Genomic DNA, 5,481 nt, shown 5'->3' on the forward strand with positions numbered 1-5,481 from the left:
AGGCAACTAAAATTGTATTTCCAAACCTGTAAATAGAAAAAAATTCAAAAAATATTGTGTGAGCATATATGTGAGGGCGAGACATGCTTCAAGCACATGACTTACAACAACTCTTCCAAAAAGTAACAAACTACCAATCAGTCATGGAAAATGAATCTTGTATGGAGCAGAATGGAAGTCATGCCTTAACAAAGTTATAAATTGTATATAGTGTCCAATATGTACACGTAGCCATGTAGAAAGCACTCCTTTGTCCATGCAGCCACCTATTGTATTAACTATTAAGGCCTCCTTTGGTTTGGAGGAATCTTGTAGGATTTCTAGAGGATAGGATTTTTGTAGGAAAAATTCCTATGGAGCTCTTTCGTTTGTAGGAATAGATTCCTATTCCTATATAGGATAGGAATCAATCATTCACATTTCAAAGGGAAAAAACATTAGCCTAGACTCAATGGAAAAAATCTTATCCTATGAATCAAGTGACATCTCTTTCCCTATAGGAAGTGAGATGCATGCTCACTTCCTATGATTTTCCTATTCCTATGATATTCCTACCCTATAAACCAAAGGAGGCCTAAGCAATTTCAAATGAAACAGAAGTTGCATCATCCAAGCAACAGTTATATTAGGCAAATGATGCAATAAGACAACCCAACACAATAACTTAGGAACAGATCTTCGGGTAAGCTTGCACACGCAGTGCGCATCTATAAATCAAATGAAATTTATTACAAGCAAGACAAAATTAGAAATTATACTGCACAAATTATAACACACTATCCAAAATTTACAAAACAATTATACAAATCTCAAACTTCAGAAAATAATAATTGCCTACATCTAAAGTGTCCCACAAGGTGTCTTGATCCGAATGATTTAGCTAACTGTGTGCATTTGTTTTGTTAAAGAGAAAGAAATAATTTTCTGAACACTCAGTAATTAACCCGTGGTTCGATACTATGCACATGGAAAGATATGACCGTAAGATGCTAGCTGGTAGAACTTAACTTTGCATACTATTAATTTAGAGGGGCGTGCTACGCGTCCGCCGGAAGATCAGCCGGGTCGCGAGCCGTCGGATTTACCGCATCACACGGTCGAACGTGCCTCTATTATGCAACACAGGTCTTGTTGCGGAATTATTTCTGCAACACAGGTCTTGTTGCAAAATTATTTTTGCAACACATGTCTTGTTGTGAACTTATTTCTGCAACACAGGTCTTGTTGCAGAATATTTTTTTTGCAACATCAATTTTTTTTGTATTCTTTTGCAACTGAGGTTTTGTTGTAATTTTTTTGCAACTTAGGTCTTGTTGCAAAAAAAATCGTAAGAGAAGTTTTGTTGTAAAAATCGTAAGTGAGTTTATTGAAGGATGGTATGCGGGACGCGTGTCACGCAGGGAAGGTGACGGACGCAGCCTAGTTATCCGCCGGTTGATGGTAAGTGTTTCCCACTAATTTAATGCGAAAGTCTAAAATCCTAAGATCTAAAATATATAATCTAGGAATAATTCCTACTGGCCTAGCACCAAGAGCAAAGGCATGTGTACGTGAAATTCTTCTAAATGAAACTGATAAACCTACTTTGCACTAATGCACTCCATGTTACACATAAATGGTTAAGTGCCACGTCCAAAAATACTATTTTGTAGAAGTATGCCCCTAAGACCGTAACATGGAAAGATCCATAACACAAAACATTAGATGATGATTCTCCCAAAGCTTTTGCTTGTTTTATTAATAGGAAGTTAATGATGTCTCGAGCATGGTGTTATACCACATCACAGAACACATTTCCAAGTGCAATTTGGCATAGCTGTGTGGCACCACTCAAACTGAAACCGTAAGAAAATTCCACCAAAGTATAACTTTTACACATCCCACATAAGTGAATCATCTCAATTCTTGACATTTACGTGATGGCTCAACTAAAAAAGTGGTTCCTGATCTGGGCACCACTTCTCTGAAATTTTTCCTTTTCATTCAGCTAACCATGACATATTTGACTGAACTTGATGTCTGCAAGTAGAAATAAAATGCATATATGATTTAAGAGCATCTCCAACAGGCGTTCAAAAAGAGCTCCGTGCACTAAGAGGGTGTTTGTTTTCAGGGACTTTTTTGTGTAGGGACTAGAAAAAGTCCCTCATAGAGACTTTTTTACCAAACGGGAGGGACTTTTTAGGGACTAAACTAGGCATTTGAGACTAAATGAAGAAGACTCTCAAGGAGAGTCTTTTTGAGACTTTTTGGGACTTTTCCATCAATGCCCCTCCATGCACCCATTGGCCCGCCACCCCATGGTGTTGTTTGATTGTTATTTTTCTATATACTAGGGGCAACATGGTCATTTAATAGCCTCTAGAAAGGGACTAGGGACTTTTTAGTCTCTGGAAACAAACACGGAGGGACTTTTTAAGGACTAGGGACTTTTTAGTTGAGACTAGAAAAAGTCCTAGGACTAGAAAACCGAACACCACCTAAAAGTTTAGTTTTTTGGACGCCATGCAGCTCCAGCAGAAGCTGTAGCGCTAAAAGTTTTTGGGCGCGCGCTGAAAAACGCTATCGCGCGCAGCATATTTTGGGCGCCGGATTGCGCGCGCTTCACAACTTGCACTGTCTGCTTTTTAGGCGTGCGTTTTTGAATGCCTGCCAAACAAAGTTGGTACCGGTGCATTAAAAGTGCTACAGTGGCATGCTATAACGTTTATTGGGCGTGGAATTTTTGTGCGGCCGTTGAAGATGCTCTAACCTTTTGTGTTTGCGCTAATAAAGACGGAGTCATGCATCTATGCAATTGATCAGCGGAGGGGTGTCCCTGGAGCACCATGGCTACAACAGAACATGTCACTGCACAAATGGAGTAATGGTGCTGGTCAGACAGAAGCATAAGCGAGGTAGTGAGCAAGGGGAGGTCGAACTGCGTGATTGACGCAGACATAGAAGGCTGGAATACCTCGACCATCAGGATCATCTCCTCCGAAATCCATTTGCCTTCCCACCATGGATTTACGTTACCACCGTAGTGCAACACCTGCTGGCGAACGGGCACTGCTACAGCCTCAGGATGTGCTGCTAATCGACGGCTACCTGGTGGCCACCGAGTCGGCTCCTCCCCTCACCGGGCATCGGCCGGCGGCAACCATGAAGTGGAGGCGGGTGGTTGTGAAGCAGCCGGCGGGATCTGCGGTGGGCGGTTCTCACGCGGGGATCAGGCAGTGATGTGGTCCTCGAGGGAGGCAGTACAGATCTCAAAACGGCAGGGAGCTCCGCGCCGCCGTCCCGCGGACACACGCGTGGCTGGTCGTGGGCAGCGGTAGACGGGGAGGTGCGTGGATTGGCCAGACCCGCGGTGTCACGTGAGCGAGGAGTGCCACGCGCCTGGTCAAAAGCGGGCATGTGTGCATGGCGCCAAGGGTGCTTGCTGGGCGGCGCCGACGGGCTGGCGAGTGCAAGGACGACGATGAGGGTAGATGGGAGATGACGGAACAAAGGGACGGCGGGCGGGCCGCGACAACAGGATTCGTCCGGAGAAATCACGTCTGCAGTCCGCAACACACAGATTTGTTCAGGACGTCCCGTCCCACGTCCCAAAATCACGGAACAATATGTCTTCCTTTTCTCCACTAAATCAGCAGAGAAAGGAAACCATCCCGCTGAATCCTTCTCGCGAATTTTCCGGACGCGGATGCGCCAAACTTTTCTTCGGTTGGCGGAGTTTCGTCCGCCCGTGGTAATTGCTTTTTTTAGGGGTGAGTAGAACTTTATTCATCACCAAAATCCACATGATGTGGGATACAACGAAGATCATGGGGGGTGCCAAACCAGAGGTGGCGGCCCAAACCCTGAGAAATAGAAAAACGAGCTAACCTATGTGTCTCATAATTAACAGCATGACCCTCGAATATGAAAACAGAATTAAAAGAAGTGGCTTTTGCCCTGATCTCGTTAATAATTGCCTCATGCGCCTCCAAAGTTCCTTTGGAGATGCCGGCCATCATTTGCTTGCAGTCGGTTGATATCATGCAGTTCATCAAGTTCAGATCCTCTGCGAGTGCAAATGCCTCCCTGCACGCCGTTGCTTCCAGTGTGGTTGGGTTGCACACACCATAAACGACCAACGCCGAGCTTCCCAGATAATTTCCTCTGTCATCCCTGCATACCGCTGCCGCTGCTCCACCTCGCTCATGCCTAACCGTGGCATCAACATGGATCTTGGCGTAGCCCTATGGTGGTGCCTTGGCCCTTGACCGGGTAGAGATAGGGGTTACATTTTCCCGAACTGCTGGCGTTCTCTGCTGACCTTGTACTATATGTAGATCATCAATGAACCAGCGGATAAATGCTTGAGTGGATTGTGGGCTTTGAAAAATCCCCTCGTGCATTACCTTCCGCCTGATGGCCCATAGAGTGATCGATAGCAATACAAACATGTCGTGCTCGAGTGTTTCCTTCAGAGTAAACAGCCAATGCTTGGCAGAAGGCACCTCCACCGTCATCATTTTATGTACTAGCTCGCTGTCACTTAACGCCCAGACACATCTTGATGCAGTACACTCCACTAAGGAATGTCTCCATGAATCTGGTGCTCCACATAACCCGCAGCTGGCCGAGTCAGACATATGTCGGTGTGCTCTTATATCATTAGTCGGCAGGGAATGTTTTGAAAGGCGCCAGAGAAACATGCGAACCTTCGCCGGAACATTAGTTTTCCATAGAGATTTCCATGCTCCCTCCTCAGCATTTGTGCTTGACGAGCCGGAGTTGCCTTCAAGCCAATCATCTCTTCGTTGCTTTGTTGCCACGAGCATCCTATATGCTGATTTTACTGAAAAGACACCGTGCTTCTCGTGGTGCCAACTCCAGAAGTCGGGTAAGTTACGGATGCATAGAGGAATACCTAGCACCACTCGAGCATCCATTGGCAGGAAGGTCGCCTCTACCTTGGCCCTATCCCATGATGCCGATGTGTGGTCAATCAGCTCTGACACTCTGGAAGGCGGGGTAGCTGTTAAACATCCATACGGGCGCATCATCTCGTCCCGTGGTAACCAGTTGTCCCGCCATAAGTATGTTGTCTCCCCGTTCCCTATCCTTCTAATCAATCCTTGATTCAGGATATCCCTCCCTTCAATTATCGCTCTCCACACTTGGCTAGGGTGACCGCCGAGGTTTGCTTGGAGGATGTTTGATTCTGAATAGTAAATGCTTCTCAACAGCCTGGCACACAAAGTTTTGGGGTGTTGGAGTAACCTCCACGCTTGCCTAGCAAGCATGGCAAGGTTGAACAACTCAAAATCTTTGAAACCAAGTCCTCCCATACCCTTTGGTTGTGTCATTGTTTGCCAAGAAACCCAATGCGGTTTTCTTTTTCCATCCTTACTGCCCCACCAGAACTTTCTTATCAACATATTTAGATGTTCACATAGGCCCCTAGGAAGCTTGAAGCATGACATGGAAAAAACAGGCACAGCTTGAGCC

Source organism: Triticum aestivum, chromosome 3A (genome assembly GCF_018294505.1).
Source record: "Triticum aestivum cultivar Chinese Spring chromosome 3A, IWGSC CS RefSeq v2.1, whole genome shotgun sequence".
In the NCBI taxonomy this organism is placed as follows: domain Eukaryota; kingdom Viridiplantae; phylum Streptophyta; class Magnoliopsida; order Poales; family Poaceae; genus Triticum; species Triticum aestivum.